The sequence below is a fragment of the Protopterus annectens genome, chromosome 10.part0 (genome assembly GCF_019279795.1).
Source record: "Protopterus annectens isolate FY-2018-M chromosome 10.part0, PAN1.0, whole genome shotgun sequence".
Classification (NCBI taxonomy): domain Eukaryota; kingdom Metazoa; phylum Chordata; order Ceratodontiformes; family Protopteridae; genus Protopterus; species Protopterus annectens.
The window spans coordinates 461,043,211-461,058,167 of NC_056744.1; the positions used below are offsets into that span (position 1 = coordinate 461,043,211).

The 14,957-nt window shown below is 42.0% G+C and overlaps 1 protein-coding gene across 1 annotated transcript in view; it reads left to right on the plus strand.

The window, feature by feature from the left end:
* Positions 1-14,957, plus strand: part of CCDC24 (coiled-coil domain containing 24) — a 712,711-nt gene that overhangs the window by 131,132 nt on the left and 566,622 nt on the right. The window lies entirely within an intron of this gene.

Below are 14,957 nucleotides of genomic sequence, written 5' to 3' on the forward strand. Positions count from 1 at the left end.
ATCAATGACCTTGCTGATGTTACGGATGGCAGACGCAATGTCACGCATAATGTCATTCATAGCAGTGCGATGTGCTTTAAGCTCCCTCAGACCCTGTCTGGTGTACTGTTCCATACATGCCTGTGCCTGCATTACAGCCCAGAACATAGCTGAGGTTGAAAGATCTCTGTGGGCACGTCTGACAGAGGCAGTATGACCACGGATGCTCCCACGAGAATCCCTGGACATCTGCCTGTGTGGTACCATGTCTGGAATCTGGCCATGGCTGCTGTGAGGGGATGCATGTGCCAATGATACCACACTACCCTGGTCAATGCTCACTGTATGCTGTCCCTCAGCTAAGGACATTAGTGACAATGGATGTATCGGCAGGATGACTGTGCGCATTGATGGGATTGACTGCTGTGTAGTGTCAATTGGATGACCAACGACAGACCCTGTCACACCTCCCTGTGCCATTACACATGTATCATCATAATCACTATCCCCAGCAGTGGCTTCAGGTTCCCTGCTGCACTCCACCAGAGCAACATCAGAACCTGTGAGAGGAAGATAGGAAATGCAGTTTACAAATGTGTACACGATATTAACGCACATGCACACAGGCGCACAGGCACACAGGTGCACATGCACACAGGCACACATGCACACAGGCACACAGGCACACAGGCACACTCCTCAGTACAGCAGATACAAACACACACCTGCAATCCAACACATACACAATACTGTTTTAGGGTGGGTGACAGTATCACAAGGAAAAACATCACTGTACACATTTCAGCATGCAGATTATGTGTTGCACAGGAACGTGCAGTGCAAGTGTAGACAGCCCTTGTTAATAACAGTATACGTGTACTTGATGCTTGTGTGTACTTGTTCAGTGATCGTCTCCACCCTGGGACACAATGTGTACAAGGACATAACAATGTTGTGCAAGTGTTACAAGCTGTGGGTGCATAGATTTGCACACACACACAGTGCATGACGGTGCTACGCAATGACTGCTTATGTGTACTTTTGTGTCGGCGGAACTGGATGTGGTGTAGTAGCGTGAGCCATGATCAACATGCTTCTTGTGGTCAGTCAACAATAACAATGTGTGCCAGACAGGCAGCTAGCATGCTGTGCCTGACGTGCAGTATCATGACTACATCCACAATTACACAGCCACTTGTTACATGGGTTTGTAAGGTGGCCAATAGTGAGCATTGCCTAACATGAATGTATTATTTGTTCAAGACTGTTGCACAAAGACATGATAGGCCTCTACCCCTCAGGTATGTTATGTGTGCTGCGTAGATGATAAGTGGGATACTGAAGGGTCATAATTGCACATGTGTAGCAGGCTAAGGTGTAGTGTGTATGCCAAACGTGTGTGTTGTGTACATGTGTATCAGGTATGCCTATGCAATGTTGCCACATGTGTGTCATGCTCTGTGTATTGCATGTGAGTGAGGCAGCTATTGAGAATAATGGGATATGCATAGTCTCACAGCAAACATGCACAGCATGCATTATGCGTAGGTGTGTTACATGTGCACAGACTACACCTCCATATGACATGCACATGTCATTAGCAATAGTATTGTTATGACACACACACCAGCATGGATTGGCTGCCTTGTTGTCACTCCAGGGGGACCTGCAAAAATATGAGAGTGATTGCCAGTGGCCACAACTGTGACATTGATACTGTGAGTATGATAAAGTACAGTAGTACAACAGGTGGCTTTCACAGGTGTACAGATTATGCTCAGAATATCAATCTTGCAGAAGAATAGGCAGGTTAACAGCTACACAAACAGTACACATCTCACACATGCATAAACTACCAGTGCAGAGAACAGTCAACTACAAATATGGCATGTTACCTGCACGCTCCATTTCAACATGCTGGGTGGCTCCGGCCTCCATGATGACACGTTTGTGGATGTTGCTGTTGGCCCGGAGCCACAACACTTAGGAGGTGCTCCTCCACACTGGTGAGGGGGGGGTGGATAGGTACCCCACCGCCTGTGGCAAGCTGTTGTCTGTGGATATCAGATGCACGCTGCCGGACATGTCTAATTAAATCACTGCAGTGATGGCGTACCTGCTCATATGTCCGGTTATGCATGCCTATGTCATTTACCCGACTGACAAGATCTTACCACAGTGCAGCCCTCTCATGCTGGTTCTGGCTGGTCCTGGAAAACAGCACACAGTAATTCTGCGCCAGGCTCTGGTGGATCTCCTGATCCTCTGCTGCTGTATAAGGTGGGTTTCGCTGATGCACCATCACCCTGGAAGGAAAAGAAAAATATGTGAGCAAGTCATATGGCACACTTAATATTCTAATGTACTGATATCACTTAACTGCCATATATAGCATCTGTCTGTCTATCAGGGGATACACATGTTCGATACCACATATCAGTGCTCAGCCCACAGCTGTCTGACAGTGCCTGCCACACTCCATACAACAAACTAGAATACACAAGCACTCGGCACACTGTGTGGGATACAATGCACAACCTCACACTGGGGGTGTGTATCAAGCTAATGGATGAAGAATATTGTCATCCCGTGCAATGAATACAATGCACATTTACAGTTTCAACGGTAATCCACCCTAGTCTTTGATGCCATATCCCTACCTGACATATGTGCACAGTTGCCACTATAGCCAGCATACTGCTGTCACAGAGTATACATGCTGCCAGGTACACACACATACCCTGTAACACACATGTGATTGCAGCCATGGTACAGGCATCATTACACACACATTACACATACATACAGCACACAAATGTATGACAACACAGATGAGCATTAACTGTGTACCTTATAGTACTGTGTGCCCCTACTTACAGATACCTATGCATGAGGTATGTAATCTGTGCAGACTACAGGAAACACACCAGACAGTGTTACCAGGGAATGTGAACATACTGTAGTGTTTAGGCCTCCAACATCAGGTAGTACAGCAGTTCATATGTAACATCAGGTAGTACAACAGTTCATATGTGAGCTGGATTCAACAGCAGTACCACTCACTGAGCCTACATGTATTGCTTCTGCCTACGATGGGACACCACAGTCGTACACAGGGAAGTACGGCACAACATATGCCAATCTACTATGTTTGCTTCCCGATAAGTGACTCCTCTTTCTCTGGCCTCACACCAAGGACACCAACTACTATGACAGACACAAACTCACACTAAGCTATCACACATTTACAGACCTTGCACACAATCAGTGTCACACTCACGTCACATAGCTGGTATTGCACTGAGTACATGTGTGTGCATTGTGTCATAGGTAGGTACTATGCTATTGGCCCTGGGCCTAGGGCAGCCTAGCCATTTGCTACCCTGCCCTTTGGGACACATGTAATGTGATTTTACTTGCTCCTGTGAAACGGTTACACAGAGGTGACTCACAGGGCATATTACCTATCTCCATAACATTCATCAGGGGTATGCATGACATCTACTAATAAGGAGCCTTGTTTGTTAATGCTGGGTGGTTTACTCCAGGGTATGGCATATTTGTGTATAGAAACCTGTACCTCCAGCATGTGCTGTTTAGTTCAGTGACAAGGATTAGGGCCCTAGGTCATGTAGGCTGGATGGATTGTGAGGTGTTGCCATGGTGGTTGGCCAACTGGTATGGGTGTGACATAACTGTGCATGTCCAGCAGTGGTAACCTCTGTGTAGGAAGTATGCAAGGCACTCTAGCTGTGGTTTTGAAAGTCCGTCTGCATAGGGAATGTGTTTGAGGGCATTATCAGTGTTTGTTGGGTATGTCTGTGGCCTTTCCACTTGCTGTAGTTCGCATGGGAGGTACATACTGCATAGGATATTGTGAGGTGTAGAGGGGTACACAGACATACATTTCCCTAGCTGACACACCTTTTGTGATGACACGTACCATGTACAGGGATTACAAGACTAGTGTGCCACTGTAGATATCAAAGGGGAGGCTATTGTACACCTGTGTCCCATGTTCCCTTCTGACTCCTCCAGTGGTAGGCGGGCAACCACCTATGTGGTAGTTAGTGGGTAACATGTTTTGGAATGGGGTATGGTACTGCAGTATCAACAATGGTGTTCAGTCTATGCCTTCGTCACCAGGCACCTGTTGCAGTACATCTGCCCCCATGTCCCCCTCTCTCACTCTCTCTTTATATATATCTATATATCTACACACACTTCTAAACATCCATTGCTGTACATATACATGCACATGTAGGCACATAGACTGCCCACCTTTCATGGTGGGAATATCACTTCTGAAACAGTTGAGACATACCATTCTGGAATGATATTGCACAGTGTTGTGCATAATGCATTATACTGTCCTCAGGCTGTATATCTGTAGCAGGCCTCACTGGCTCAGTCCCACAGAAGTTCACCACCACATGACATATACCTACACTGCATGCTGTTTTCAATGCCACACACTACAACCTACATTGATATATGCACATAGCAACCTTCAACTACATATGTATGTCCAGCCTTCACCATCAGTTGCAGTATGTCCCTTGCCCTATGCACATCTGCATATACATATAGATACAGACTGCTAACACATATGGAGAGTTCACAGTATGTAGATTATTAGATTATGTAGTTTACATTACCTGACAGTTTTTTTCTGCTGGCTTGCTGGCTTGCTTGCTGGCTGGCTTGCTTTTTATTTATTTTTTTGGTCTCTGTCTCTCTCTCTCTATCTATCTCTCTCTCCCTCCAGTTGCTGCAATGATATTGTTGCATGTGTGGACTGGCAGTACAGGCTGCTTTTGTAGGTATCTGCACATGTGCATGTGATGGCCTCTGCACCAATTGGTGGCCAGCATTTAGTAATTGCATGCAGCCTGCTGTGTGGTAATTGCAGTTCTCACTGTGAATGCAGGACACTGCTATAAAATGATAGGTTAGGTAGGCGTAGGCCTTTCAGTTTTGCAAGGTGGGGACCATGCTGGTTTGCTGTGGACACTGTTGTGCGAGTCAGAAGGTTGGTATATCTCTCATATCTAATGCTGTGTTGTAGCCACTGAAATACATGTTGTATTGAAACCTGACTGTTGCTTCTTCCAGTTCACTCTTCTCAGTGTGTATGTTAACTCACACCTGCTAATGCTAACACTGTTTACATGGGAGTATGTACTTACCTGTGGGATTTGAGGCTTAACTGGCATACAACAGTAGTTCTTGCAATGTGTTGCTATGGCTTTTGTATTTTCCTTTTACATTAACTCCTTGAATGCCTGATATTTGTCTTTACTGGAATGTGTTGCTATGGCATTTCTATTTTCCATTTACATTCACTCCTTGTAATGCATGATATATTCCTATCAACACTAAGTTCTTATATAGTAGCACAACGATGTACAGCAAGCCGACAGAGCTCAAAATCAGCGTGTAACCAAAGAAAATAAAATAAAACAGCATACACAACACGCTGATTTCTGATGGCCCCAGTTTCAGTACAAGTCCACAAAAACTAGTAAAATCGTGATAGAAATTCAAATAATCCAAGTAAGAATGGTCCTGGTAAAACAAGCTTTATTCAATCGACACCAGTAAGCGCTTTCACCCTAAGGCTTCATCAGACTTTTACAAAGTACAACTGATTCATTGAACTTTAAATAGCCCTCCTTTCAACCTCATTGGTTGTAGGGTTAACAGTCTTAACATATCTAGACTGTATATTTAAAGCACTACAAAGCATTAACCATAAGAAACCTACATATAAAAAAAAAATATATATATATACATAAAATACATAAAAATACATATATATATATATATATATACATATAAATAGACGAGAAACATAAATCTAAAAAGCATGTGTGCAAATGTATTGAGGGGCTACAATACAGAAAGGATAGATGAGACATGCACTACAGCTGATAGTTTGAGAGCCACTAGAGCGAGACCATATTTTGCTGAAACTGTTAATTTTCCTGGGGATGGTAATGCTCCTAACATGGTGAATGTGAGAGTTCCCATGTTTTTTACCCAAGAAGCAACAAATATTAAAAATATAATAGCGAAACACTGGGACATTCTGCTGTCAGATGATGAGATTGGTAGAGTTGTGGGACCCAAACCAAATATGGTGTTTAGGAATAAACCTAATCTGAAGAGATTGTTATGTAAACCTAAGTACAACTATCATAAGAGAAAGGTCAATCTGACAGGAAGTAACACTGTACCATGTAGTAAATGCAACCAGTGTATGTTTATTAGTAAGGAGATAACTTTTGTGCATCCAACTACTAAACGTGTCTTTTATTTTAATACATCTACCAACTGTAATAGTGACAATGTTGTTTATCTAGCTAGGTGCATAGCATGTACTGCATTTTATGTAGGAAAGACTAATCGGACCCTTAAAGAACGTATAAGGGAACATGCCTATCATATTAGGATAGGTTCCGAGTTCAATGCCCTGGCTAAGCATCATAAAGAACTGGGTACAGATCATAACTTTAGGTTTAGCGTTGTGCAGAAGTTGGAGAGTAGCCTTAGGGGTGGGGATTTAATCAATCAGACCCTGGAATGTGAAACCCGATGGATTATCAGATGGAGGGCGGATGTACCCCCTGGGCTCAATGACAAGGTTCACATCAAACCTTTTCTAAGAAATAGGAGACTATTCAGACCAAAATAGATCTGTCTGAATATTGTTTGAGAGGGTCTGCACAGTTGGTAGGGTTTGTATTTGTTTACTATGTTCATCCCTTACATCTGCTATTTGGTCATTTGCTAGTAATGTATTTATTGTTTATAGGACTTTAGTCATAGTGAAGTTCTCAATACATTTGCACACATGCTTTTTAGATTTATGTTTCTCGTCTATTTATATGTATATATATATATATATATATATATGTATTTTTATGTATTTTATGTATATATATATATTTTTTATATGTAGGTTTCTTATGGTTAATGCTTTGTAGTGCTTTAAATATACAGTCTAGATATGTTAAGACTGTTAACCCTACAACCAATGAGGTTGAAAGGAGGGCTATTTAAAGTTCAATGAATCAGTTGTACTTTGTAAAAGTCTGATGAAGCCTTAGGGTGAAAGCGCTTACTGGTGTCGATTGAATAAAGCTTGTTTTACCAGGACCATTCTTACTTGGATTATTTGAATTTCTATCACGATTTTACTAGTTTTTGTGGACTTGTACTGGAACTGGGGCCATCAGAAATCAGCGTGTTGTGTATGCTGTTTTATTTTACTAAGTTCTTATATGTTTACTGTGGCTTGATGGCACTTCATGCAGTCTGGTGAGCCCAAGGTCTGGGGTTTGACACTTACAGGGGTATTTTATTTTGCTGCTGAGCAGTACTAGGGCCTTGTCATACAGATTGAATAAGGCACTTTTAAACAGTTGTAAGCCGGAAGCAGGAAGTCAGTGGGGACACCAGCTAGGGATGTGCAGGCTGCGTGTAGGGAAGGTCCATAGCTGCACATTTCTTTAACTGCAATAGCTGTACATATGTTCGACATTTGCTGTGACATTTGAAACCTTCCACCCCTGAGAGAGGGGTGAGGACAACTAAGTATATTGTACTAACAGTTATGAATATCAGGCACATGCAGTGCTTGTGAACTGCTATACTGTCATTAGTATGTTAGATGGCTACATCCTTTGATATTTCTGTGTTGTACTCCTACATAAGGGCATGCTTGTGGAAGTAATTCTACAGCTATTCACAGAGTATGTAACAGCAGACAGGCTGATATGCCTGTGTGTTTCTGACACTTGCAGGCCTCAGATACTCCCAGGTATATTTTTGACCAGCCTCAGGGAAAGGTACATATCAGTGGGATACACCCATGATATATTTCAGATATTCTGCAGTTGTGACTGTGGGGTATTTTAAGCATATGTATTACTACACCATTTCTGACATGCAAGTAGTGTCTACTTTAACTTATTGACAGTTACCATTACGTGGGATTCCCCACCTTTCTGCCTACTGTTAGTACATTTCACAGGGAGTCAGTGGGCACAGGTAACAGTTGTTTGCAAATCAGGGACATCCCTGTAAATCAGTCACAGTTGGGAGGTCTGGCCTCTTACCTATTCAAATATGGCGGTGTTTATCCTGCTCTGATACTGTGTGTGGTTTGTAAGGTGCTACTGTAACATTATTACCTACTAGCATGGCTGTTTCTCTTCTCACACTAATGTAATGCAATTCCACAAGAATTGTCAGTAAAGATTCACAGAACAAGCTTTGTGTAATGGACTTCCTATTTTCCCTTTACATTCACTCCTTGTATTTCATGATATATTTCTTTCAGCACCAAGTTCTTGTATATCTGCTGTGGCTCAGTGGTAATTCATGCAGACTAGTGTTTCCAAGGTCCGGGGTTCGAGACTGACAATTTTATTTTGCTGATGAGCAGACTACAGGCCTTGTCATACAGACTGACTAAGGAACTCTTAAGCAGTTGTAAGCGGGTTTGCGCGATGCTTAGCTATGCTTATCTACGCTTAGCTAAGCGCACACAAGCGCACACCCGCTGAATACTGCTTAAAAGTGCTTACTCCCGCTAACACCCGCGCTAATTTCTTTTAAAAAAAAAAGAAAATGGGGAAATAGGAAAGTGGTGAAAAAGGGGGCACAAAGAGGGAAAGACAGTAGGGAAACCAACTCGGGATTCTTTATCAGCAACAGCTGTGCATATGTTTGAAATTTGGTGTGAAATTTGAAACCTTCCACCCCTGAGAGAGGGGTGAGGACAACAAAATATGTTGTACTGCCAATTAGAATTATCAGTTTACATGTCCAGCAGACATGTGTGCAAATTGGGCAGCTATGTATGGGGCGTAATTTTTTTGTGGGAACAGAGTGCCCTTTTTTTATTTTTTTTTTCAGGTGAGAGTGGAATGTGAGGTACAGGAAGTAGGTATATTTGGGGAGGTAGGTTGGGGAGGTTAACAGACAAGACAAACAAGATGCATACAGGGGTGGAATATGACACATGTGTGGGGTAAACACAATTGACGGGGACAGATGTTTGGATATCGCGAGCCCATGAGCCCACAGATGGCAACAGTGGAACTGAGATCCCCACCCATGGGCAGTTACCACTGCGCCTTCACATCCCAGGCCAGGCATGTGCTGGGGGCTGGATAGGATGGGCAGACACACCCATGAGTTGCGCCACTCTCGCCTCGACCTGGCGTAGGGGATCAGTCACAGAACGCATGATCTCACTACGCACCACAGACCGGACCCTATGGAGGGTGAGTGGAGGCTCTCCTCTGGCCACGCTTGCAGAGGGGGGACGAGCCCCATCCCCTGCAGCACTTCCACCCGAAGGTGGCACAGGGCCACCGGAGGAGGAGGTCCAGGCCTGGGCACTGGTGCCAGGTGCACTCGCCAGCTGAGGTGGGAGAGGTGGGTCCGCTGGAACCCACCTTCCCTGTTTTCCTATGTTTAGCAGTATTTTATGCATTTTGGGTTAGTAACAAACAACACCATTCAGAATTAGTTGTAACAGCATGCATCAGTATTCCCATTAACCAAACACCCATGAATTCCGAACATTGAGCAGCAAGCATAACACATGCATATTTAGACAACAGTGCACATTCCAACAGCATGCAGGGTTGATTGGTGGCAACAGGCCATCAGGTTTGGATATGTGAACAGAGCACATGCATCAACGTACATGCAGATGTGTATGAACCAACAGGACAAATGTCCATGGAAATTAATTGTGAATACACATACCCAGTTTGGTGTGGAATGGCATAATTTGTGAAAATAGGGTAGGGTGGAGAAATATTACATTAACAACTTACTCTACCTATACATATACTGTACATTCCTAGTAGATGCAGATATATATCCCCTACATGTATTAGTACAGTTTCCTGTATGTAACCTTAGGAATGTTGGTGATGGGGATGTTACTGCTACATTAATATACATTCCATTTTTATTCATATATGTTAATATCTGGCTGTGTTCAGGTATAGCATCCTGCTACATTTGATTTATATGGGTCTAGACAACTGTGGATGTTCAGCATTTCATACAACCATACTATCTCCATAATACAAGGGTACAGCAACATATCCAAATTGTAGGACGGACACAGTCCAGGTTCTGTACTTTATTTAAGACATTACACTCTTTGGTTGTGGCTGTCTCATTCATTTCATTATGTAGTGACTGCAGTATACCTTTATTCCAGACTTATTACAGCTTTCTTGGTAGCTTCAAACTGTCTTTCTCACACTCTCTCACTTATTTTATATTTACATTTCAGAATGGTACTTAATTCTAGGCTTTATTAACATTTATTACTGGGTTACAACAATCCTTTCCAACTGACTCACTTATTTCATATGGCAGAATTTACGTATTCGACACTTGTCTATCCTTTGTTGATTGATTACCATTTATTTTCAGGCTGAAGCAGTTATCTGATATTACAATACAGGTGGAAACTCTATTTGAGACTTGTTTAATCTTTATTACTGGATTGCAATACACTCCTTTCCAGGCTCCATCACTTATCTAATCTTACAATACTAGCAGAATCTTTATTCTAGGCTTATTTCACCTTTATTGCTGGGTTACAACACTGAACTCTCTTACAATCTGTCTCACTTATATTCTATAACAATACCAGCTAAATATTTACTAACCTGCCTGGTGGCGCAACCTCAGCAGCCTATCAGCATAGGCTCGCTGATTCGCGGAACGAACACCTGCAGCTGTAATATAAATGAAGGAATATTGGAACATACCTCTCCATACTATAGGCTAGGATAGCATTTCTTACATACGTAATTATATGGATACTTACTCAGTAGTGGGGCATTGGGCATTTGGCGGGCCTCCTGGATCCAATGGTTCAGTTGGTCCTCCTTGCATCGCTTCAGGTTTGCATGGTGGTGACGGACCTGTTCACCAGTCCTTGGAATGCCTGTGGCACTGGCGAGATCATGTGCCAACCGGTTCCATGCCTCTGCCTTATACGCACCCCATTGAACCTGTCCCTGCATGAGTTGTGCTTCATGATCATGGACTAGGAGCCAAACCATATATTTTGACTCCTCAACACCCAACCTTTGTGCTCTAAAGTGATTTCCCTCTCCTGCACCTGCCATCCTGACTGCAAATGGGTACCACAATCAGTTATGGTGTGTATTCCTGCCTATGGGGCTTATATATGCCGTTTTCCCCACACTTATCTGTGATTGGCCATTTTGGATATTTATCCGCTTAAAGCAAACCTGCTTTGTCATGGTTCTATTGTAATTCATTCCTATATATAAGCTAATACTGTATTTCTCAGTACAACTGTCATGGCTTAGTGGTTCAGTACTTTGACTATGGTGCACAGTATCCCGTGTTCGACCCTTGGCATTGCTTTTTTTATTTTTCTAATGTCTAGACAGGCTAGGAGGTGTGTCTGTGTAAAGGCGGCTTTGATACAGCTTGCCCAATGAGCTGGTTGGCGCGCTGCGCAGCTCCGCACAAACTGCTTATGTTGGGTAACGCGTTATTTAGCTATGAGTACTCATATTATGCTGCGTGAAGCACTGCTGAGCTACAGGCACTCATATTAAGCTTGTTAATGTGACGCTCACCTCCTGGCACGCATATTAAACTTGTTAAAGCACTGCTCACCTCCGGGCACTCATATGCAGCTTGTTAAAGCACCACTCACCTCCGGGCACTCATATTAAACTTATTAAAGCGCCGCTCACCTCCGGGCACTCATATTAAACTTGTTAAAGCGCTGCTCACCTACGGGCACTCATATTCAGCTTGCTAAAGCGTTGCTCAGCTATGGGCAATTATAACCCTTTTTTTATAAATTATTCTGTCAGATTTCTTCACAAATACATGGCCCATTTCATTACATTTTACTTAAATTATAGTTTTATATAATATATATATATATATATATATATATATATATATATATGTGTGTGTCAGGGGATTGTTTCATACTTATTTAAATAAAAATGGTGAATGATGTTGTGGGGGCTCGAACCGTGACTACCTCCTCCTTGGCCAACGTCTCTACCGCTATGCTATTGCTACTTGACTTAATTTGCATATGTAGGATCTTATATGCTTTCCAATGTCTGCTAACTGTGGCTGAGCGAAGGCCACACCCACTCAAACGAGCGCAAATGCGGGCAAACATTTTTGAAATTATAAAAAAAAAAATAACAATGCTATTTTTACATTTTACACCTTTTCAGTAGGGTTTAGTCTGTGGGGATGTGTGGTGTTGCGTGGGTGTTTACTTTCAGGCCTCTGACTCTTCTGGGGGCGTATCCCTTTGCAGTACTCGGCATTCAGACACGCCCCCTGCTTTCCTACATGGACCGTGTTAGCCTAGGATATGATTCAGCATGCCCTCATGAATATGCATGGCATGCTGACTTCATACCGTTCAACTGCAGCCTCCGAGTAAGACATATTAAGTCTTACATGGAGGTTTCGTGAATCCGGCCCTTAGCCTTCGAAACCCTTGTTTTTTAATGTTTCTGCCTCGTTGAGAGGTGTTTTCTCAGCTGTTATCCATGTTAGCTGTAAGGAGTTCGTAACGTATACTGAAAGTCACAATATCAAACTTGAAATACTGAAGTACTAAAATGTCAGCACTAAAAGATCTTGTTTGCCTCTGTATCCAGAGACTACCCCCCCCCCCCCCCACTGACAAGACCCATTTTAGCACTTGTTTCTGAGCTTTGCTAACAGGGAATGATATTCTGTGTTGACAGATTGTGCTCTGATGCAGTGTACAAACATAGTGCATGTATGCTGTATTAGATGTTTTTATTTTAACATTTTAAACTTTCAGCATTTTGATATTTCAACATTGCACATTCAACATTGTAACTTTCAGTTTACCAGTATTCAGTAAATTATTTGGCACACCATAAAAGGTATAGAAGTCACAAAATTAGACACTCATCTGTGCAAGTGTGTTTGGCTGAAGTTTTATACATAATTTCAGATTAACCTTTGTAATATATGGCAGCATATCTAGCTATGGTATTGTAAATAAGTTCCTGTATGTTGATTAATACTCTGTACAAGATGTTTAAAGAAGTTGAACAGTGTTCTGCACAAACATGCACAGTTAGACATGTAACAAGAGATTCTAAATGCAGACTGTCTTCAGAGTCAGCTGATCTACAGATAATGTAATCAGAATGTGTTTAAATGCTCTTTGTTTACTGTCAGAGACTGAAAGACAGGATGGAACTTTAATAAACAATTGTTGATTTTCAAAGAATGAAATGAAAATAAGAACTGGAACAGGTGAGACCGTTAACCTTGTTTATAAAAGCCTGCTGAAGACAGTTGAGTAGAGCTGAGTTGTGTACACAGTTCCCAGCTATACTGAGCAGTGGATACTCAAAGGACTCACCAAGAACTGTAAGCCTGTCTTTGCTCTGTTGTAATATTTAGCTTAGATCAGGGCCAGTGTGTTTTTCAGTTAGATAGGAAATTATAGCTACTTTGTCAGAGTTTTTCTAAATGTTGGATTTCTATCCTTCAGTAGTAATTTCATTTTCCTTGTGATTGAATTCTGTTCATTTATTGAAATTACTGTTTGACATTTTTAATCATTTTGCTCATTATTAAATATTTTTATTATCTTATATTGTGGCTGGTCAATTAGTGAATTCTTTAGTGATTTGAGAGTGCATGTACCTGCTGTAATAATCCATGGGCCACTCAGAAAGTCTGGCTGTTTTAGGTCATATGCTACCATTTGTTTTGAATTTTGATTTTAGTAATTGGACACCCCTTTAAAAGAGCATGTAGACTCTCTGATTGGTGACAGCCTGTTACCATATTATTTTGAGGAAGGGACACAGCTAGATATCTGTGTCAGGCTTTCTCAGAAGTGTTTGGATGTGTGAGATTTTAATTTAAGTGTGAGTGCATCAGAGGTCCTAAACTGGGACACATTGCTCTGAAGTGTGTAATAAGGAGTTATGTTTGGGGTGGACAGAAGCATACAGTCTAGTCCCAGGTTATCAAGTGTGTTCCTGCTGTGCTCTTAGGGGAAATTGTGAACTATTACTACTGTTTAAGTAACAGTCTGACATGGGAGTCAGTAGTGAGGATTGAAACTCATTAGTTACTGACCCGGGACAGTAGGGGACGTCATATATTGGTGGTAGTTTGGTGGGATATTAACTGGACATCACAGCAGTACTCAAAATATTACAGGATTTCTGAAAGAGCCCTGTGCAATGAGTAATTATTACCCCCTTTATCACATGTTGTGCTTGTGAACTTCTCTACCTTCCTTGCAGATGGGTATACTAATATGTCCCTGTAAAACTGACAAAGTCATAATTTTGTATCTTCATTACTTTATCTTTTGGTGTTTGCTTAGTTTTAGTGGTATTATCTTGTTTGATTCATTATGTGGTATGAGAGCATATGCAGTGGAAGACTGTATATGCATCTCTTTGCACCATTGCTGGAGAATACAAGAATCTGGGGCCGAGAGAGGGCACTTAGAAAAGAAGAACGCGGCATTTACTCTTTGCAAAACCCCAACTCAAAAATTATCTGATATAATACATATTAACACAGTCCTTGCTTGGAGTGGCGGTGTTTGATTTGATTCATCCTTTATGCCTCACCAGTGTCAGATGCTTTCTGCTGTGTGCCTCCACTCTCAATGCTTGTTAAGCTACATGCCTCTTTTTGTTTGTTCTGTTATACGTTTTTCAGCTTATTTCGCTGTCTTGACTCATTTCACCCTGCATTTGTTAGTTTTCTGGAAAAATAAAGCTGCTTTCCTGTTTAGATTTTGTAAGTATTTATTATTTTACAGCTTTGTTGTTTGCTCTTTTTATCAGTTTTCTGCATTCACCCACCACTATAATTGAAACATCCTAATACTGCCTCGCATATGTCCCCTCACT